This window comes from Pieris napi, chromosome Z (genome assembly GCF_905475465.1).
Source record: "Pieris napi chromosome Z, ilPieNapi1.2, whole genome shotgun sequence".
Classification (NCBI taxonomy): Eukaryota; Metazoa; Arthropoda; class Insecta; order Lepidoptera; family Pieridae; genus Pieris; species Pieris napi.
Window position 1 is genome coordinate 8,251,934 of NC_062259.1, and position 24,699 is coordinate 8,276,632.

The 24,699-nt window shown below is 32.8% G+C and overlaps 1 protein-coding gene across 2 annotated transcripts in view; it reads right to left on the bottom strand.

The window, feature by feature from the left end:
- LOC125062466 (protein bric-a-brac 1-like) overlaps positions 1–24,699 on the bottom strand; it is a 162,534-nt gene that overhangs the window by 117,992 nt on the left and 19,843 nt on the right. The gene's annotated exons all lie outside the window — the stretch shown is intronic.

Genomic DNA, 24,699 nt, shown 5'->3' on the forward strand with positions numbered 1-24,699 from the left:
ATGTTAAATTGCTGTCTAAGGGTGAAGTAGACAAAACTTGTTTTAAAAAATAGAATAGGACTAATCGAATCAGTTATGAAGGACATCGTGAAGGACCTTCGAGCCTTACACCGTTCTTGACACTAGAACATTCCAGAAGTTAAAATCATAAAGGCCGTTGATGTAAAAACAAAACACAAATCAGGGGAAACACTAGTTATAACACACGCCGTGATAAATATCTAACAAAGTGCTTGCACGGGAAAAAGTCGAGTGAGGCGATGATTTTTCACATTTTATTTACAATATAATTATTCATCGCACGTTAGATACATAACTGCGTCGCTCAATGATGCGTGGAAAGTAACGCTTGATCAAGTTTTTGGATCAATAACTGTTTTATTATTTACCTTTGCTGATATTTCTTAAAGTACAATTTTGAACATTCAACAGTAAATTCACACATTTGGATAGTTGAAATAAAGTTAAATATTTAACCACGTCCCGTTGTCGTGTAGGCACTATCCTTAATTTATATAAACAAGAAACTTACCCATCGGTAATATAATATGCGGTTTTCTATATGCGTTCCATTTAATTAATTTGCATCAATTATGCGTTATACGGGCCCCGTATCTTTAACATAATATTATGCTTAAAAATTATGCAAATATTAAGAATCCCACGCATGACAACCATTATGACCTTTTGCAATTTAAATATTAATAAGAAAATACATGAGAGTACTTCCTCAAAAAAGGTGACATTGCAATCCTCTCTTCCAATTGTACAAAGCCAAAATAAACTAATTATAATTAGCTACGCAAAAATACTTGGACAAATCACAATTTAAGTTAAATACAATTTAAAATTCGTCTGCAAAGAAAAAGAAGTACGTCTGGCCAGGTGCTCCCGCATTCACTTAGGTACAGGAAGAGTAATAAGTATTGTGTTGTTAGAAGCCTCAACACTTGCCTTAAAAAGCACGTGTTTGTCCCATATCCATTGGTACTTCAAACTAAACAAAATTCTATTTATAACGTTCTAATCCATTTGAAATACAGTGATACAATGTAGTCGATGAAGCGGCGAACATATCGAGTTAATTATTAGCTCTCTTGTTTGCTTATTTCCTGGTATTCACATGAGTGACAGCTATTTCAGCAACAAAATTTCACTGTGAATCAAAGGTATTCTGCATATATTTAAATTTTCCATTGTAAGTCATACCATACCGTGGTACTAACTTCATTTGTGGTAGGATTTAATTAGTGGGTACCGGTCATGATCATTAGCGTGACTATTGTATGAACTAGCTATTATTTAGACAACTTTCAATCGTAGCTTTGAATAGCGGAAGTAGGAGTATAGAATTATGTATCTGTAAATAGAACCTTTTAAATACCATGACAGTAAATGGTTAATTGTGCAACTATAATTGGCATTTAATAGTACCATGTTAAAAACATAAAAGAAGGGATTTTTAATATAAACCACAAAAACCTAAGAGTAATATTTATAGATATGATAACCATAAATATTATACGTGAAATGTTAATAATTCCAGTAAAAAATTTCACAGTCTGATGCATTCTTTGCTAAGAAACTTTCTCATAGATTCCAATCGATTATTTATTTATTGATTGAATTGTGTGATTTTCCGTTTTATTTTATTAATTGAGACATTTAATATAGATTAATAATTTATAAAACTAAAAAGGTAATGCAATAAAGTTTTATAAATATAAAACTATTACACGCCTCACTACAAAAGTAACAAAAAATATATAATATAAATCAATTTTATTGATAAGTTTAAACGTTGAATTATTAAATTATTTCTATATGAAAGTTACGTTCAAAATAGTAATACGTTCTCACATTAGGCTTTATGATATTTAGGTCAATGTAGATCCATATACATAGCTCAGATATCGGTTTTCTGTCAGAACCGTCGACAACTCAAGCAGAGTCTATTTAAATTTATCAATAATTCCAATTTTCATATCTAACTTTTTGTGTATGTCGAACTCGTCGAACACAGTAGCTGTCGAGTACCCAGTAATATAGATATTCTCTCGAACCCGGAATTATGATTACATGCTTTCAAAATAAAGTACTCACAAATTTCACTTAGTCTACAAATTGCTCGCGAGAACAGTTACTTCTTACTATCATTAAATTATAATTAGCCTGAACTACTTAAGTATATTTAATAAACGCTAAAGAAGCTCCAAGTACATGAAGAAAACTCATACATTTAATGAAACAGAGTGCAACAGACGACTGCGAATAGATATTAATATGTATGAGTGCATTGACATTTTAACAATAAAAACGTTATATTTTTAACCTTAAGCCAATAATAATAAGGAGCAGAACGCGATCATAACAATAGGTATTATAAATATTGACAAAGGTAATAATCTTCAATCAACACCACTGATGTGAAATGATTCATGGTTAATAGACGCTTTTGAATCTATGGGAGGTATGTTTTGAATCGAATTATGGGAAAGAAAATGCAACATGTTTTGCGATTAATCGTGAGACTGGTTTGTCGACTTTAGGCTTCTTTGATAGAGATAAATCAGTTTAACTCTGGAGATGTACCAGAATAGAGCATATGATTTTTTGTTAATACTAAGTTTCATTGCCCATCGGGATTTTATCAATTCAACAGTTATAATGACATTTTAAACAATATTCTTGATAATAATTTTAATTTGTATTCTATAATTAAAATTGGCATACTGTGACCTTTATTCATGAATTGTTATATTCCTGCTCCCCTAATATGGGTTAAAAAGCATGAATATAATTCGCTTTTTCTTTAATAGAATATTAATTAAAGTTGGTTTACACTTCCAGTTTTTAATGTGTTAGAGATATTTATTCCTACTTGTGTATAGTGCATTGCATACCATAATTAAACATCGCAAGACGTCAGCTTTTATTTCATGTTTAATAACGTGGAGATGACTCCAGATTTGGAACACTTGATGTAATTGTCTCCGGAATGAATAAATATTAAAACCTTTAAAAAGTAGACATTAATCATTGCCGCCTCAATCTACACATGTTGCTTTTATGGACACATAGAAATAGTTTTCAAGCCAACTTCGCCAGTATAAATGCATATCTATTTCGTCTAAATTGTTGAACTTTGTGACATAAGAGAACATTTTTACACGTTATTGTTTTGTTTTTTTTTTTATTTTTTTCCGAGCTAAGAGGTGGTATGAATGCGGAGCCTTTGCACTTAGTTACATTGGCATAATGTCAGGCGAGGTCTGAACTAGTGTGGTGAATTATATGGAACCGACTCTTCGTTGCTACTTGAATATAAATTGACTAATTAATGTTAAACGCTAGAATATTAACCAAATAGAGTTGCGTGGAAACAACATTGTAACTAGTTCATATCATATTAATATTTCAAACTAATTTTAATATAAAATTGTCACGAACAATAGAATTGAATATTTAGATTAGGTGTTAATATAATTTACTATCCCGTGTCGAAGTTATTGTCATTTTAATTTCAAGCAATAGTTGAAGCTATATATTTGTAGTAATAATTCGTTGTAAAAACGTAAGGAATTTAATATTATAAGAAAATGACATGAAGCTTTTCGAGACTCTCCGTAAAATTCGTCTAAAAGCTCACAAAACGACAACAACGCTAAAAACTTTCTGAGTATGAACCGTTAGGCATATTCAAACTCATTTTAAATTTAATAAAATCTAAAATGAACCAAGCCCACGTATTTTTAATAGCATACTGAATTCTATTGCAAAGTATTATGTTTATTTATTAACAAACCGCTTTTCAACGCTAGGCACACTGAAACATTGGTACATAAAGAAAAAAAAACAACAATATTTTATGTGACAAGCACTTATAGGCAAAAACAACAAACACGAACAGAAAAATAATCTATTCATAAATTATTATAATAAAAACTAAACCTGGATATCGGTAAGTTGTGACCAAACCGCGCTCTTCTGGAAGGAGGGACAAATGGGATGATGGGATGCCTAGGGTATCTAGTTTACACGAAAATTAATTTTATTTAAAAGAATCATCGGGCATTAGATCTTGAACAATCTTGGTTCATATAACTTTTGAGGTTCATCTTTTTGCGTTTTTTAAAAATACATTACAATACACCCTATTTCCGATTTTCACTGATCCAAAAGCCAATATTATAGTGAGTGATTTTAGGGAAGCTTTAGGCTAGCTTTTGATTGAGCTTTGGGGATTCTCTACAAGCTGTAGTACATATCATCACGCCCTTGTGGAATCCTCCAAGAGTGGAATGTGATCTACCGATTCATTAGAGCGTGATCACGACTAAAAAGCCACATCAACGCGCTAGTTGACAGGCCCACAATGTAAAATCCTCTTTATTTGTCCGCCGACTGACACAATGCTCTCAATGACTCACAATAGCGAATTAAGTATTATTTTAAATTGACGTAATTGAAAAATATGCAGTTGCTCGCGTTCACTGCTCGAATAAATTGATTCATGTATTCTACGGACTAGTCGGCTGATATTTTATAGAATTAAGCAGTCATTACTTTAATTTGTTTTATTAAAACATGTTACAGATATATGTGTATTTGGTAAACGGGTATATCTGTAATCACCATCAGTCGCCATGATAGGTATACGGTGCAATAGGGTTCTACATGCTACATATATATATGTAATATGTATATATATTCGATGGACTACTACGGGCAGAGGCCCGTATACGTAGGCGTATACAGAGGTATACGCAAATAAAACATTTAAAATCCTTTTATTTAATCGCATTTTATTAATTGTCGATACCATATCCGCGGATTTGATTTTAGTAAATTTAAATGGCATTTAAAACAAAAGACTGAGAACAATAACGCTACAGATTTCTACAAATTATAATTAAAATATTAATAAGTAAAATTATTATAATTATTGTGTTGTCAAAGCATAGTCACCCATCATATGTCAATTATATTGAGCATTTGATTGGTGGGATTATGTCTACCTCAATCATTGGTGATAATTAATTGGTGGGTATTTCTACGCAATTTGTAGGTGAATTTATAAGTTTACCGGCTCAAGAAGTTAGGAATTAAATATTTAATTTAATCTATGCTTCAAAATTCAAAGTTCTGTATTTAATTAGCTTTAGTTCAGATTGAGGCCTCCCTATTAAGTCAAAGACCTGTGACAGGGAGATGCTGTGAGTTTGATAAAGCAATCTTCTATATATATAAAAAGAAAATGGTGTTCGTTTGAGGCTCTTTCACGCTTAAACCACTGATCGTATCGACATGAAACTACCACCATTCGATGCGAATTTTTTCCTAGATGGTTTATGGCTAATTCCAACGTTCCTTCATTTTTTTATTTCTGTTTTACTTTTATGAAAATTTTTCCCGCTAATAAAAACAAAAGAGGCTTCCTAGAACCGCAAAACGTCAACATCTGTTAAAAACTCGATTTTCGAAATATTTCAATTTTCTTAGCGGGAAGTTAAAAAGAAGAATAATCAAAATATGAAAAAAAATAAAATAATGAAACATAAAATTTATTTTAATTCGTCCAGCAAAGCGGGCGCGAAACGGCTAGTTTTTTTATGTAACAGGGAACAAACGGGGGAGGCTCATCTGTTACGTGGAGTATTTACAAACCAATTCGACTTGGGGTCCTTCAAGGGAAGAGCGTACCAATTCTTAAAAGCCCGGCAACGTACTCGCGAGCCTTTTGGCATTGGGAGTGTCCATGAACGGCTGTGTCACTTAACATCAGATAAGCCTCCTAACCGTTTGCCTTCTGTTCTATAAAAAAGGCTATCAAGTGCCTAAAAGGAATAAATAAATAAATCAGTGGCGCTACAACCTCTTTAGGTCTTGGCCTCAGACTTCTGAATCTGTTTCAAGATCATTTTTTTAAATCTAATAGGCAAGTAGGTGATCAGCCTCCAGTGACACACGCCGTCGACTTTTTGGGTCCAAGACATGTCGGTTACCTCACGATGATTTCCTTCACCGTTTGAGCAAATGTTAAATGCGCACATAGAAAGGGGATCGAACCTACGACCTCAGGTATGAGAGCCAACACTGCTCTACAAGGAATAAACGTCTATATATATGGATTACCTAGCTTTTACGTCTACCTTTGGATTTTGGCATACGAAAGTAAAGTATAAAAGTTTTGTAACATGTTACTAATACTGAAACTCGCGACTTTTAAAAACAGATTCTAAATTCAAATCGAAATAATTGTTTTAAAAAGTACAAATAAAATGTTCATTTAAATAATGCATAAATTTAGTTTTCCACAAACCGTCTTCCTAATTTTTATTTATTACCAACCAAGATCAAAACGAGATACATATTATAAGTCGTATTGATGTTTGAAACCATCGAAGCGGAGACGAAATACTGTAATTATGGCCGATATAAGCCTTTTTGGTACGCTATTAACATTTTTCGGTCTCACAAAAAAATAATAAACATAATAACAATACGAATGATTGTATACGTGACTAGAATGATATTTTGATGTATAATTATTTACCCGACTGCAAGAGTTGTTCGTTTGTTAACTTAATTTTAGATTTTTCGCTTATTTGATAAATACGAAAGGCAAGTGAAAGTATATCAGCGTTCTCCATTTGTAATTACGACTTACTTTTTGTTTCGTCTATTTTGTTTATTTTCATTCATAACATAAGTTAAATAGTGACTTTTGTAATTTAAATATTTTATTCTTATTTTATTCATCGTGATTCATGATTCTTAAGATTAGTTTTTTACCTTTTTATTTTATTTTGGTTTTATAATTGTACCTATAAGTCTACACATGTAATTTAATTTTTTTTATTTAAATTTTCAGATTTTCGCCTGGAAGAGATCGCTTGTTAGCAATAATTTGCCACTTTAATTTATGTTATCTGTATGTATAAGAATAGAAAAATAATAAAAACAAAACACAATTAGGTCTAAGTGACGTCGTGATGATTATTAGTACGAAGTATTAAGTAGTACGAAGTATTAAGTAGTACGAAGTAACAGAACAGAGTGCCTCGAAGAAAGCGCTCTTAGCAGAGAACCGTCCATTTACAGCATTTGTATTCTGTTTTATAATGTTTCTGAAGTAAATAAAGTCATACTAAAAGACTACTCCGCTATTGCCCGTATTAAATGCGAGTCTGAAAACCTCATCCGATGTGTTTGTGTAATTCACTCTATATATTATTTAAAAAAACAAATGAATACGAAATGGATACAGAAGTCTGATACCAGGACGTAAAAAGGCTGTAGCAATGATTTTATTATCACCTAGTTATCTAACTAGTAACCCCTGGAAAAGTTTGAAAGGTTTTTGATATATTGTCATATATTTTTTAGTTTATTTGGAAGTGGTCTTTTTTTTAATAGTTAGTACATTTTTTACCCAACATACACATTTAGCGATCATTCTAGCATCACGATGTGTATTTCAATTTGTTAGTAGTTGTTACTAGTTTAAACAAAAAACAGTAATTGTGATTTAATATGCACGCCAAAGATTTATGATAACCTTTGTATAAATATTCTTTCAGTATCATCAATAGATTGAGCTGTGTATTAAATAACACAACACGCGCTCAATTTAAATAAGATTCGGGTTTACGTATAAATATTTCTTTATATTAAAAAAAGCGCATAACAGTACGCGTTTTGCGCTAGCTTTTGACGGATGTAACAAGACAATTTTGAGCCTTAAAAGATCGATCAATTCGCAATAATGAGACTACCCCATGCCCCATTTGGGGGCGAAACGAAAAAGTAGACCAAACTATTATTAATGAGCCCTATAAAATTAATTTCAAAGAGAGTTGTGACGAAACATATGGAGCGCGTTCTTTGAAGTAGTTTTAAAATACTTTCAACAAATAAAGTTTACATGAACGCTGTCTGTAATTTGTTTATTGTAAATGATAAATTGTGTGTGTGTTTGACAATAAATGAGTGTCATTTTGTGTATTCGAAAATCGTGTTGCCAAATAGTTTTACCTTTTTTACGGGAGTTTTAAAACGTCGTAATTTTATAAATGTTCTCCTTTTAGATTTCTACTTGCCACCGATCGCGATGCCCCAATTAGTATAAAAGCTTTTGTCAGTTATTTTCAAACTAACCCGGGCAAAATCATGACTTATACTTAGACAATATAGTTTTCATATAAGTAAAATGACTTCTCTATACGCGAGAATTATCTCTTTTATACCGGATCTATAATTATATAGGTATATATATCCTATTAGCATTTTTTACGTTTGAATTCTGGCCTTACGCGGTCATAGTAAAACGTATTAAGAAAAGTCGGCGCATTTTATATATGTTTAGCTGACACATTCCGCTGGTAATTTTTTAGTTTCCAACTAAACAAACACGGACAGTTCAAACAAGAGAATGTTATTCTGAACAGATTTTTAATTTCGTCGTCTATTGTGTGTTGCGCACGCGTCTCTACTCAATAATAAGCTTTATTACAATTGTACAGAATACATAATTATTCTGATATGATACGTGAAAAATGACTTACGTTTTAATTCAAATTCATATAAATTGTATTTATAGATTCAAGATTCGGTATGATTTAACAGCGAATACATATCTATAATATAAACAACATTGCAATATATGCGTATGAGACTTATATCATACAATTTTGTCAACTTTTAGCGTTTTAACAATAAATGTTGTGGAAACTTAAAAACGAATAGAGTTAGGGAAATCGTTATTTTATTAGAAACCTAAGATTTAATATGTTATATATATTATGCGTATGTACGCATATATATATATATATATATATATATACATATGTATGTATACATATATATATATATATAACTTAACAACTTTTTGATGTAGATTAAAAAGGTCTTTACTGACACAGTCCAATAGGATGAGGGTGTAAATATAATCTTAGAGTCCGGTTCATAGTTCACTTCAAACGTTCTTTAGATACATGATTTTTATAACCCTTTGCGCTACGTGCGACTCCCAAACGTCAAAAATGTCAAACCCGGTCACGGTCTTGTCTAAACTGAATTTTAACCTAAGAAAATTTGCAGGCATAGTTCATTACGGATCAAAATCGCTTGCTATTCTCTAATTTTCTAGTATAAATAAAAATGGATTTTGAAACAATAATAACCCATATAATTTGTAGAGCACAACACATTACCGCACAATGTTACTATTGATACACAAGATTATAACAAGCATTGTATGCAAAAACTTTGAGACGTACACAAATATCGGTCTTATGAAGTCCGCTTTATTGTACTCTGAACAAAGACTATTATAATTATTCATAAGAAAATCGAAAGTTTAACTGAATTGCGATTTTAAATTATAACCCTGGTGATATTGAAGCCTACTCGAATTTTAAAATAGAAGCCTATATTATGGGTCTGTTATTGCCTCAGCTAAGCCTAGAATTTTTACTTGGTTAAAATTTATATAATCAGTGTTACCATAGACATTTTAATAATAATAAAGTTAATTTGCCTCTTCACAATATTGCATTTTACAAGTGGAATATTTTAGAAGAGCTTATAATTTAATATGTCAAAAGATTAACGAACATAAACCTTAAGTCTATATATATATATATAAAAATGAATCCCTATTTCCCTTGGTCACGGCATCACGCGTGAACGGCTGGACCGATTTCGTTAATTCTTTTTTTGTTGTGTTTGAAGGAAGAAGGTTCTTATGAAAGAAGAAATTAGGAAAATTGCGCGAAAAATTTGAAAATTCAAGAATACTAACCACCATATTAAGTAATCCTGACTTTTGTTACGATAGCAAATTAGTTTTTCCATACATAGCGCTTTTACAATTCAAACTTTTTTGATGTAAGGCGGTTGACGTAAACCTCTTTTGATGTAACCTTATGGCGTTTGACGTAACATTGACAGAATGCGTGCTGCAAATATCGTCAAAGAGGATGTCAGAAAAATGAATATCGTTTAAAACAAATGCTTCGATCGGAGTTATTATATTGATAAAATACATATAAAATAATTATATTAATACATCTGTTCCCGTGTCGGAATACCAACAAAACTATTTATATACACGAAATACAAACAAAGAATGTTGTATTATATTATAAAGCATTAGAATAATAAACAATTTTTTTAGTAAAATATATCAATTCGAAATCAATATTCATAGTTAAGACAGGACAACGTCTGTCGGGTCCGCTAGTATATAATATAAATGATCATCTGTTAATTAAATAATTTAACTTGTAACTGTAGATGTTTTTAAATTAGCTATGAGATGTCAAAAAGTATTAGGTACCAACGAATACAATAAATATTCATAATTCTCAAAATCACGAAATTTATCGTAAAAAAGGACACTTTACAACCTATATGCCATAGAAAATTACACCTTATTCCATAAACCTAAGGTCAGTATTAACGTGAATAGGTCCCGGTAACTAGCAAGTGTTACAAAATGTCAGTCGGTCTAGTATAGGAGAAAATCACATCAATATAATCCTCTTATCTATTTTGCTTGTCCTAACTACTGTACTTCAGACAGATTACGTCTGGTTTAAAACTTATCATTTTTTAAATATACGTAAAAACAATTGACGAACGAACTTCTAGGAATAAATATTTGAATCGAAATTTGTGAATTACGTTTACAGTGATATGATTGTCATTGAACTTTTAGATATATTAAGTGAGAACGAAGACATGAATTCCCAAGGTCAGTTATTGTCGCTTTTTCCAGAGGATTTGGTTAGCTTGCAGGACATACGTTCCCGGTTGAAAGATTCAATAATAAAATTTTGCGAACAATGTTGAAATTGTTGGCAGTGCAGAGCAGTCGGCGCGCACCCCATAACAATAATCCGTGCGAAAAGGACGGCAACATTAGTAAACGAAACGTTGCCATTACGTCGAATAAAAAGAAAAGTTATTATATTTTTTATTGGGGAGGGCCGCCACCCTCACCGCCAAGAGGGTTATTTTTATTTTATTCGAAAAGTTTATTTTCCATTTGTTTTAACTTCTATATTCGCAATGGGAGAGCTTAAAGTTGTGTGGCAGGACGCACGCACGCACTCAATGAGTCACTAATGCGTGTCGCATCATTATATTTTTATATTTAAACTTTGCCAGGAACAACATTAAAATGAGAAAAGTTGTACCCGTATTATTATACGCCGTCAACTTCCGATCTCGATTTAATATTCCTACACTTAATGTTGTGCCTTATACAACTCGAAATTACTTTTTGTTTAAAAACAAAGTCTAAGGCTATTGTAATGAAGTCTATTTTAGATTGCACTTCAATTTGCTTACGGCGTTTAAATGGCAAAATCAGTTTCACTGGGTCAAATGATAAACAAAAAGACATTAAGAAACAAGATATACCTACTAAAGTTTGAACAGAGATTAACCAATTCGAATTAGGGTCCTTCAAGAAAACATCGTACCAATTCTTAAAAGTCCGGCAACACACTTGCCCTCTAGCATTGAGAGTGTCCATGGGCGGATTTACTTAATATCAGATGAGCTTCCTGCCTTCATAATTTGTACTGTCGTGTAGCCCTTCAGGGACTCAGGTTAAACCTTTTTGTGATTTTTGGTTGTTACTCTTAATTTATCTATGAAATATTAAGCAATAATAAATACGGAAAAAAGCAACCTCCAGCGCTAGCTGAAAAGGAAGTCGAAATTGACTTTGTTCTAAGCACATCTAAACTACGTTGGAGCCCGTATAAGTCACGCCTAATCGAAGGAGCGTTAGGTCAGTATTACAAACACATTAGGTGTCAAATAACGACCACCGTGATATACCCACCGCGGGTACCCAATGTTGGCATTTCCTCTTAACTTGAGGTAGTCTATTTGCCCCCTAAAATAAAGTAGTCCGCGATGATTTTTAACAAGCAAACCCGAAAGGCAACACAAAAGAAACACAGACAGACAAGATACGTACAATAAGGATGGTTAAGCGTATCTAATTGCATTGAAAACATTCAAACTTGAACACAGTAAGATTTAAAAGTGATATTCTCAAACCATAAAGCAGTTTCACATGGGTCTGTGAAATATTTATCTTAATATTATAAGTAAACTTAAAGACTGGCCGGCCCTACGTTATACTTCGCACGAAATCTCTTGATACTTTACATGAATTTAAAAAAAATTTTGAGCTTGTCTAAAAATAAACTGAAAATTAAGGACTTGATATTCAAAGCTGCATTATCTTCCGTCTAAAAATATATATTTTTTTAAATTGTTTACATATTTGTTTTGTTAATTGTAGCTGTCACTCCAAGTATGGGTCTACTGAAAATCAGTGTGGCTGACAGGAACTTAAAGCGTTGTGTTTGTATTTGTTTTATGTGTGCATTAATCAAATAAATTTATCAAAAATTGTGACAAAAAATATCTTGTTAATATACTAATAATATAATAGTGGCACGTTATTAAAAACTTTGGCGTGACAGACACATTCTGTACCTGTCTCTACAACTTATATCTTGCAGAAAAGCGTTCGCATATTGAATGTAGAGCATTTTAAACGAATTGAAGCACTTCACCGACTTATTTCCCGACTAAAATTGCAATTTTCAGCACCATATCCGCAAGTAGCTAAGCTACTGAGTGAGATAAATTTTTAGCGCCATCGCACGTGGTAGGGTTTAGTTTATAGTATCAAGTTTGATCGGTCAGGGTAAGTTGGTTTCAATTAGGTACATAGTAGTGAGGTCCCTCGACACCGCGGCCGCGGGTCCTGCTCGCCCGTTGTTTGTGAATACATTTAAATACTACACCGTAGGTTTGATGCGTCCGGTTTTAAAAAATAAACATCACCAACCAATATTTGGACACACGTAATAATTTATGAGGACTACCTTTTAAGTTTTGTTACCTTGAATAGAGGTGTGTTTAGTTATTAAATAATTACGAATAAAACGACTTAAAAAATTCATATATTGGTAATTTAAGCACGAACGAGTTTGACAGTCAGCAATTTTTTTATAATCAATTTCCTAAAAAACACAGTAATTGTTTATTAATCAGAAGACAAGTAATGCAACATTTATTACCACTATAAGAATTTTAAACGGTACATTTATCGTTGTTGGTTGGTATTGCTGTTGATTAGTTGGCTCGATTTTGAACCACGACCTTCACTAACATTGCTTTAAGAGTAAGAAAGAAAAGAGTACAAGAAATTAAAAGAATCGAAACAACATTAAGTGTATGTAAAAAATGTATTGACTTCGCCTCTCGTGTAAGTCCTGGGTTATACTAGTTTACGTGCTTTTACGGTCCGTTTTAACCTATGCAGTGAATATAAAGGTGTCAGTGCACATTTAAGAGCAGACGTAGCTTTTAGCCAACTACAAAAAGGATTGGTTTTTTTATCGCTAAAAGTAAAGGACTAAATGGTGCTCCAACCGTATCCGGTCTTTCAATTTTAGCATATTTAATTGATGGGAACGTTCTAAAACCTTTGACACCTGTATTCAAAGCCTAGAATTTTTAGCTTAAGTTCTACATACCGAATTGGAATCCCAATATAGTGACAAAAGCAAAAGGCAAAAGGAAAAAATTTCGACGAACACATTAATTTGTGCCAAAAGATAGTGTTACCCAATCAAATCAATGTATTCCTATAAATCAGAGGTCTAATGATAATATAATCTATTTAATCCATACATTGTTTCCTGTGCAGAAAGGTGAATGGAAAAAGTAATTCCACAACAAAGAAAGTACACGCCTCCAAATGTATTGTCGCTAAGAGATTTTTATGGATAAACAAATTTACTAACAATGAAATTAACACGTTAATTTAGAAAGATAAAACTAGAATAGATATATAGTCCGCACTGTTAATAAAAATGCAAGAAGACACGAAAACATCAAACAGCTTAGCGAGAAGGTTTTTTAATTGCTCCACCTGAGACATACAATTAAATTCCTGTTTCAATCTGGGAGAGAAATTTTTAACTGGACAATATTGAATGATCGATTTCAGTAACTTTCATTTGCCCATTCTATGCACTAGATTTTATTTCCTTTCTTCAATTTCGCCCGCCCGGTTCCAATATCGCAATTACGAGACATAATTGCCACGAGTCGTACATTTGGATGCATTCACTCTTCTCTCTCCCTTGGCTATTCATGTAATAAGGTTTTAATTTTCTACTCGACAAATCAACAATCCAATTTTAAAGGAAATAAGTATAATTCAATATGTCTTGTGAACCGAGGTAATTTTTCTATTAGAGTCAAGTGCACACGTGCGATTAATTATATTTTGAATAACTTATATTCTGTATATATAAGTAAGTCACGTAAAATTGGTAGCTAGAACAGAATTATTCTATATTAATAGAAAAATCGTGTGACTTATTAAAATTAAGACATGAACACGGTGAGAACTAGGAATTCTTCAATTTAGATTTTTGGTTACGTTTAAATTTCGCGCGATAGATAAATTAATTAGAGATATAAGAATGTATAGAAATGTCTGTGTGGTCTTTCGTAAGGTCGAATGCCATAGAGAAATAAAACACCTCAATAAGATTTACTCTATGTTTGCCTCCATTGTCAAGACAACCTGCGCAAACACACAAAATATCTACCTGTTGTTTTTATATCTGTCTAGCCTACGGCTTGGAAAAATTTATTATTGCTTTATGAGCTGACGAATCACGATTATCCTAGGCTAGAAATGCTTTGTTTTATATGCTTTTTTTGTCGGCCATAGAGTGAAAGTTTGCATACTAAAAATTTGCATAAAATCATAAACCCATTTTTGTTGCTCATCTCTGTTTACATTCGTTATATATATCTTAATATATATAAATTACGTGTCACGTTGTTTGTCCGCGATGGACTCCTAAACTACCGAACCGATATCAATCAAATTTGCACACCGTGTGTAGTTTGATCCAACTTAAAAGATAGCTTACATCTCAATTTATACCCGCAATATTATTTTATTGCAAAATATTTGTTTATTATTTAATAGTCACAATTTTAACAGATGGCGCTGTGTTGAAAGTACCTATTATTTAATAGCATAACCACCAAAAAAGCATGGTGGTCCCCATGGCTGGTGTTCTCCTACCGTTTCCCTTGAATAGTTTGCTACGATGTAATATAACAAAAACCTTAGCCACAGCAACGCTTGGCCGGTCTGCTAGTTTATTATAAAATATAAAGTACATTTATAAATTATTTATAGAAATACTATTAACGCTACCTCTAGTAACTCAGAGGTGAGAAATCACATTGCAAATCTCCATTGGTTCATCTTGTGCATTGCGAGACACCTTTGTGGTTTTGAATTAGACCTTTGGGCTTCCTCTAAAGACAAATTAAATTGTAACAATTATTACTGACGGGCCTTTGCAACTAGTTCAATTATATAAGCTTACTCTCCGGACAGAATAGTTAAAATAATAACTTGGTAGTATTTGTGTACCTTAGTCTTTCTTTGAAAATAATTTCCATATACGCCTTTGGAATATGGTAGACATATATCTACTTGTGTAGGACAGCCCCGGCTTGTTGGATACCATGGCTCTCTCTTCTTATGAATGGTCCATCAACCCGTACTCCGTGTACAAGACTTATCATCTTAAAGCCTAAGTCTGGAGTATTTCCCAACAATAAGTCGAATCGGGTCGTTGAATCTTTACCCTTACGTACGACCAACCGCATCAGCGCTATATTTAAAATTGATTTACTGTAACGAAAAGCAAGTCTCCAGTTTTCAGTACAATACCATCGCTAAATACATTACGTCTAGAAATTTAATAAATTACCGTCATAATGTCGTTTAAAAACATTTTCCTGCGTCGTCTGGCATTAGTTAATAGCTTTTAATATGTGAAAGGTTTATCACAATATTTAATGCTTCCTAAGGGAGGTTTAAAAAACTATTATTACATATCTATTATTAAAATATCTATTTTAAGTATATAATGAGGATATACAACCAGCGATTATATCCAAGTATACCGTTTTTTGTTTTTTATTTTTTTACTTCCCATCAAATTGCCAATTCTTGTCCCAAACCAGCAAATCCGATCGCGCTAGATGTCACCGTTTAGGGCGGTTGAAAATTTTATCAAAGCTTCAGACCCTGGACCAGATTGTACTTTTGAAGTACGAAGCTGCAAAACTATCCCCTCGCCCCCTTCCCCTTGAAATACAAGGCGATGAAATAATGACACGTGGTAATTTGACATTCCATTTTTGAAATTTGGCATAAAAATAAAGCTCCAAACTAAATTTGATTAATTTAAAATTTTACAACGTAATTTATGTTTTCTTCAATTTCAATAAGTACCTACCACTAAACTTCTTTTAGTAACTCTCACGCACATTTCAATGGATTTTAAAAATCAAAGTAATAAGTACTGTGAGTACGATATATCATGGAAAAATATCTCTATATAAATTGAATATTTTTCAAAATTGCCAAAACTGCCGTGTCATTTAAAAACCAAATACGGTATAAACGACAAAAGTCCACCCGGAACGCCCTTCAAGGTTTGTTTTGTCTATGGTGTTCTTAGTGTAAAATACTATAAGAACCTCGTAGTCTAGCGGGCTTATTAGGTGTCTGCTAGGTGAGGGAAATCGATTCCCGGTCGAAGTGCATGTTTATTTAACTTTAAATTGGTTCTCTGCCTTTGGGAGGGTTGTCCAGTACCAGGCAAGTGCGACATGGAGGGCACGAAACGAATCTCTAAGGCATGCAGTGAGCGGACTCTATGTAAGAGTGCATCTGGGGGTGCCAATTACAAGTGTTCTAGTAATTCAACATCCTTTTCTATGTGTGATCTTTGAAACGTCGTCTAAGATCAAAGTCGGGACCAAAATGTCACGTGTACTGACGTAAGTTCATAAATACCTTAACATGACTCCAATCAGCAATGGACAAAATTTCTTAAAGAGGATATTGGTAGTTAGTCGATTGAGCTCTATGAAATAATTCTGACTATTCTAATAGACTTGCGACTCATATCAACTTCACTAATAAACATACCAAACATTTACCCTATACATATAAAATCATGAAGAACTCTCTCGTCTCCTTCTGTCAAATTGGGTTAACACTGCAACGAAAAGAGACGTAAGTACTTCAATCAATTTAACCATGCGAGACAAAAAGTCACTGTCAAGAATGAACCGTAAACCAAATTCTAACTAATTTAAAAGCTACTGTACAAATTGTCTGCGGTCAGACGAAAATTCATAATAAAAAACAGCGCTGAATGAAGGAAGCGAAGCGTTTAATTTCATTTATAGCTACATGTAAAACTACATCGGACATTAGCCTACCAACATCTATAAAAATATAATGCATATAATTTAAGAAACAGAGCGTTCAATATTTTTATTATCGCACGCTCATTTAACTGTTATAATTAATTCGGGCCGTAATAAACAAGACGAAATTAATATATTCATATAGACGGCCGTTAAGTTTTATGTTTTCTGTTTTAAGTGATGTGCTGACAACACAATAGTGCTATCTCGCTTGTATCAGTGACACCGAATTACGCTGCGATGGAGGGCACAGATTAGCATGCGAAAGCATAAATACTTTTTCATAATAACTCAATTCTAACGATGTCTTCCTTCGCTGTATTAGCCAAATTCTTTAATATAATCTAAAATTATTGTGTATAAGTTAATGGAACTATTGTTTTTTGTAATCACCAAAAATATAAACAATAAATAATTTAACTGAAGTACTCATGTCTCTTTTCATCACAGCGTAAACAGAATGTGCAAGAAAGAGACGAAAAATCACTCCAATCAGATCGATTGAGTTCTATGAATGAGGTAAAATTTCAAATATGTTAAAAATAGCCAAAATAAAATACGGTTCTCACTACCTAACAATTTAATGTCCCCTCTGTAACGATTAATTCCGTGACGTTACCGCTTTGTAAATATGTTAGATCCGTCTGAAGATAATAGTCATTACAAGATATTCGCTGTGTTCTGACACATACATGAATAATAACAACAGATTATAAATGTGTTTTTTAATAACATTTGTCTTTATTAAAAGCACTTACTGTTTTATTTTAAATGAAGAGTTTGATTGAAGTCTTTTGGACCTAATTATCTATGGTTAATATTTTTGAATTGAGAATTCAATTTCTTTATTCTTTAGTCATAATTATTTACACCTTGGCTAGATATTTTAAATTAAGAATTTGTTTCTTTTTATTCTTTTCGGGTCTTATTTTTGTAAATGTTTTTGAATTTTATATAAATTTAAATATAACAATGAATTCTAAATAACAATTCTGTTTTAATTCTAAATTCTAGAAAACCACACAAATTTCTTGTTAAGGAATTAAAATTAATAATTATACAATAGGAGTGGCAATTAAGGCGTTCAATATAAAATAACAGGCGATTTTTCTTTAAGTAGATAATGTTTTTATGTGCACTGTAACGAGATATAGAGAACAATAAAATAAATATTAATTAGCGAGCATACGCGGTGAATTAAAATGATGAATGAGTATAATAAATACTTAGACCCGGAAGTGAATTTTGTAGTTGTTACTGCATTTTAACCGACTTTAAAAATGCTGATTAATTTATCAATTCAATGTGTAATTTTTTTGTACGATCAGACATATAGAACCAATTACAATAATTTCTATACATATATATATATATAAAAGGCAATATAAGAAGGCTGTTTATGACCTCAGGTGTCTTAAACATTTCGGCACCTCAATAGGTTAGTTTTATAAGCTGATTATAAAAACAATTACACTTAAGTATGTTGTTGATGTCTAAATATGAAAATATTTCTTCGTAATAGAGAATTGCTGTTGCGTTATAAAGAAGAAATAATGTATGGGTTTTGTGTTAAACCAAACATATTTTAATGAATTTTACGTTATAGAAAGGTTGATGATATAACGAAAAACGTTATAAAGAGTTTACAGTGTATCTCGACATTTCCCCAATGAGGGTAACATTCCGAGACGAGACTAAGCGTGAACTTTGACCTATGTCAAAAAGTTTTGACCTACGGGAGTTTCGCGCGAGATTTCGATTATTAGATCAGGGTAAGAGACTTGCACACACAAAGCACTGCGAGTAGTTAAGCCTTTTCTTTTCTATACAAGTGTCTGTCAAGACATCGTGGAACGATGACTAATAAGTAATTTAAATCTAACCTAATTAATAATAAGGATATTTAACATAAGAAGAGTCCAATAACACTACTTACAGTCTCTATTAAAAGGAAGACACTCTGTTCTTGTGTATTAAGTAAATTAGTCGACGGCTCATTGGTCTAGTTGTTAGTACCCCTGACTGCGAATCCAGGGGTCCCGGGTTCGATCCCCGGCTGAGACAAACATCGATGTGATGAGCATTTGGTGTTGTGCTTAGGTCTTGGGTGTTTAAATATGTATTTATATGTCTATCTATCTATAATATGTATGTATATCCGTTGCCTAGTAGGTACCCATAGCACAAGCTTCACCAGCTTAGCATGGGACTATGTCAATTGGTGTGAATTGTCCAATAAAATAAAAAAAAACAATTAAAAAACAAATTGCCAGAAACAGTCAATAGAACCTTGTCACTTTATAATCTACTCTTCATATAAAAAAACGAATTAGCCTAATATAGGAAAAAGATTTAAATTCATGTTTATCTAACTCTGAACTACAGCTATATCTGTATCACCTCACGCCCACAACTGAGCGTTTCAAGCAGTTTTTGCCGCGCACCACCACTATGAAGAACCCACTGAAGTATGTCCAATTTAACTTAGGGTCATTCAATAAAAAAGCGTACCAATTCTTAAACTGCCGTTTACCTTCTGGCTATGTGAGTGTCCATGGGCGGCGGTATCACTTAACATTAGGTGAGCCTATTTAAACCAATCTTTGTATTTGAGAGCAGTTTTAGTTCTACGTGCATCTCATCCCTAGTAGGTTCAGCGTCGTACGCTGAAGGAAAACATCGTAAGGAAACCGGCTTTAGTCCCAACAAAGTCGACGGTGTTCACTGATCACCTTAATTAGAAATAAATGATCACATATAGAATTCAAGTCCCATACCTAAAAGGTAGATTTTATGCGTTTTTATATCGCCCAAATCTTCTAAGGAATGTTCAAGTACTTAGTAGTAAAATATATCTAGTAAATGATCAGAATTATAACAAAGTACGTAAATCCATATTTTGTTAGTGATAAGGACCACATATTAACAGTTAACTTGGAACATTTTTAAAATCGTACCTATTATGATAATACCTTTTTTTACCTACCTTACCTTACCATTTAATTTTTACCTACCTTTCTGCATTGATATTAATAAGTTGTACATACCTGTAACAAAAATATTTTATTACTAAAAATATTATGATTCATTTATATTTCTACTTACGACAAACGTTGTCCTGTTCTTATATAAATTATACAAAAATAATTATTTATAATATTGTTCAGGGCGCCAGTGTTGCCATGTTTTTAACAATTTTGAAAAACGTGTGACCTCAGGCCTCTTTAAAGTTATAAATCCTTGCGGTAATAGTGGCTTAGTAGAGAAGTTTACTACACGCGTGCTTGAGAAGCACTTTAAATATATTAAGAAAGCTTATCTAAACGCTCCAAGTAATATTCTGTAACACACCGTATAACTTTTTTAATAAAATTTCAAGTTCTTCTCAAGCAAATTACCTGTGTACATACCCCTCATAACATCGTAATAGATTTAAAAATTTCCATATAAAGCGTTCAGTATATTAAACGTTGTTTAAAAATTCCCACTAGCAGGCACAGTGCTGCGTCCGTTACATACTTTCTCAAATATTATCAGTTTTCTGAACGCTCAAATCAAACGACAGGCGTGAGCGACTGGGAATGACATTAGGTTACGTTTTGTCACGTGACCGTTTTCATACAAATTCGTTTAGGGGCAAAGTGATTATGTCTCATTCCCACGTCAGAAAGAGCCTTGGAGATGTCATTTCATGTCATGTCATGTGTTCATTGTGAATATATGAATGTGTAATTAAGTTGAAACTAGACTATGCAATACAGAATTATGCTCATAATGAATACTGGCAGATTTCGTAAAATCTAACAAACAAAGAATGGTGTTATTTTTAGATCAAATTAACGCATTATGAGCGCGCAGCATCCATACATGAATCATGCAGTGAGTCCCCATTTAAAGCGTTGTAATCACGTCGCTTAAGCTAAACTTACATTTATATGTTTTCTCTCTCTTCATCTCTGTATCAAATACCAATTCTATTTACTACGTAACACAAATTTTCCGTAGCAAACCTAAGATTTAAATTTCGAATGCGTAATCTGAAACGATTTAGTTTAAAGTCTCGACGCACTGTGGCCGGTGTGAAGTGTGCTATCGGAGATAATTTCACCCGCTATTCGCCCCGCTTATCGACACGCTAACACCACAGCTCTAAATAAGCCACGTCATCGTATTAACTAAACATTTTCCGGGCAACGATTGTAATTGTTGATTTTTCATATTAAAACCAAAAATTCTTTAGCCTACTTAGGTTGTAGGGATAAAAATGATTAAGCTTATAGATATGCAAAATAACCAATACTTAACTGCACACCGTTACGATCCCATTTCGTATATTGAAACTATAATTATAATATTATAAATAATAAATAAATTGCGTCTGGTCGATTACAGTGTTGCCTTTAAGTGTGGGTCGATATCGACAGGTTATATTTACGGCACAGACTACAGAGAGCAGTGGGGCAGAAAGGCTTATATTGCAGTTAATTATTGAATTCATTTGTTCACCTCGTTAAAGGAATTTAAAAAAAATATATTCGAGCCGACTGTTCGTGTTGTTCTGTGCAAAAAATTACGACTGCAGACTTAATTAACGTTTCTTCTTGGATAATTTTCTTCGGCGGAAGCTTATATATTTTCTTCAACTAATGAAGTTGCATGAATTTAAGAGGATTCACTGGAATCCACGTTACGAATGTGTGGTATCATTTTTATGAACCTCTAGGAGAATTTAATATAAAATGATGAACGATTGGAATTTCTGATGTTCTTTGATAACTTAACAAACTTTATTTATGACAAAAGGGATTGTGACAGATACGCTTAATTTAGATTATCAATTGATAATTTAAGCTATTCGGGCTTAAATACGATAAAAAGTACTTTGGTAGCGACACCTATCATCTACGGCTACAAAGAGGACGATGACGTCATATCCTGAACCGCGATAACAAAGTTTTTTCGACCGCCAATGATATTTACCACCACTCGACCTTAGCCCCTGGGGCCTCAGCCAGTGGGCCTTAACTAGTAGATAATCGTCCCTTTGTCAGGGAGAGCAGCACCTTCCTTTAAATAATCTGCTCCGGGTTCATAATCTGTGTTAAAAACACCTAACGATCCGAATGAGGTATAATTTTTCAGCCCAAACTATCTACTTATAAAGACCTCTAAAGGATACTTAGAAAAACTCATTTCAATCAGAGCATTAGAATGGACAACACTAAGTCTAAATGTATTAAGCGACTAAATATTCTCAAGAATATATCCTTCTTACATATTTTCTAGTACTGGGTACAAATTTGACAAAGTTAATAAGAGTTAAGCGAACGAAAAAGGATTTCTTAAGCTTAATATTTTAAAGAACAAGTGATAGATCAGACCCCTGCGCCCTTTTTGCATATAAAGGTGCAAAATTATACACTTATAAAAACGTTTATAAATGGACTAACGTTATTTTATTCGGTTAATGTTATAAAATATATGGCTGTTGCAACCATTACTTATGCTTTAATAAATACCTTCAAGACACGTTTGGTAGGGAATTATTGCCAGTTTTATGAATGGTCGGAGTCAAACACTTAATTACGAAGGGATGAACTTAACAAAAATAAATTACAAAGTTTATATCGCAACATAAGATATTTTTGTATAGGGATTGTAATAAAGTGAATATTCTTGTTACAATGATTATTTGCGCAATCCACGCATTGACCATCTTTAAATTTTTTTTTTGGTTTCCCATAAATCTGTCAGCTGTCAACGTTTAAGCAGTACACTTTGCGTTGAATCAGTGTTGATCTAGTGGCTTGAGCGTACGCCTATCATCCCTGATGTCGTAGGTTCGACTGTGGATAAATGGACTTTCTTTGTGCACATTTAAAACTTCGTTAAGTTGGCTAACCTGGTGAGGAAACCGGTAAGCCTCAGACCAAAAAAGGTGGACAAGACAAATACAGAAATCTGAGTGGTAGCGCATCTGGTCCTTTGAGAGGAGCTACATTAGATTGCCTTTGAACAGCTTTTGTTCAAATTTTATAATCTGTAGTATCCAATAGGACTGCTTTAGATTCACGGAGTATCCATAATATGTATAAGTTTAGGTATTCAGACCTACCTCATATACCTGATTATGTATGTTATATTATACCCCATACAATAAAAGAAAGGTGGCATTCTCTAGTCCGATGAACTAATGAAAGAACTTTTTTAATTTACAACCTTTGAGGCAATTTCAAGGATATGTGTTAATTAATGGATTGCCGACAACACAGGGGTTATTGTTCATAACGTATAAAAGCTTTGTTGAGATATTTTATTGCTTTTGGGAAAAAATACCTAACATTTTTGCATTTGATAATTGAACCAATGAAATAATGGTCTTCTAGTCGCCGAGGCTCACTTTGGGTCGACAGCTAATGAAATGAACACTATAATAGCATGTTCCGCCAGCATATTTGTTCTTACAGAAAATTTAAAATTCCAATATTCTGCATACAATTTTCAGAACTTTAATGTTAAATTCAGACGCCTTTTATTATTTTTAATTAGGTATTGCATATCGGGAAGGTACAATTATTCATTCTTATTGTTACAAGACCCAAAAATGAGAAAATATGGTTAATTAAACACATGAAAATGGCACGCTAAAGTTGCAATTTTATAAAATACGCTTGTTCGTCACGCTTCGTATCATCGCACATAATTGGCCAATAATTATGTCACTAACCAAGGATGTGGACTTGTATAACTATATGTCTCTTGTTATTTAATTATTTGCCACAGTAATCACAAGCTCCACTGATTGGAGAGAATATCCGTGGTTCTCTTATTTTTTATATTGTCGTATGCCATTCAGATTTAGTAATATGAAAATTGTTCAGCCAGCGTGGCTCTTCGTGTCTGTATAGGAAAGTTAATCATGTATAAGAGGGGCTCAAAGTTTCGAGACAGCTTCATAGAAATTTTGGGACGAGATACATTGTATAATACCTTCACGGTTTCGGACGACTGGTCATTTATTTGATGAAAAATGTAATAACACATGATACATAGTATGTAAATATTGATGTATTCTATGAAACTGTAATATATAACTTTGCTCTATTGTGAATAGTTCCCGCAGTATATAAGGATTGTATTGGTATACATTATCGGAATTTTCATACCTACCGTAACTTTTATGAAAAAATTCTATAGCCTATTTTCATCGGGGATAATGTGGGATGGTGAATGAATTTTTCATAAAGGTTTTTCTATATTATTAGTGTAGATATATTTCACTAATTCTCATGGGAATTCTCTTCTTATAGTGATGGTGGCATTAACCGAACCAATCTC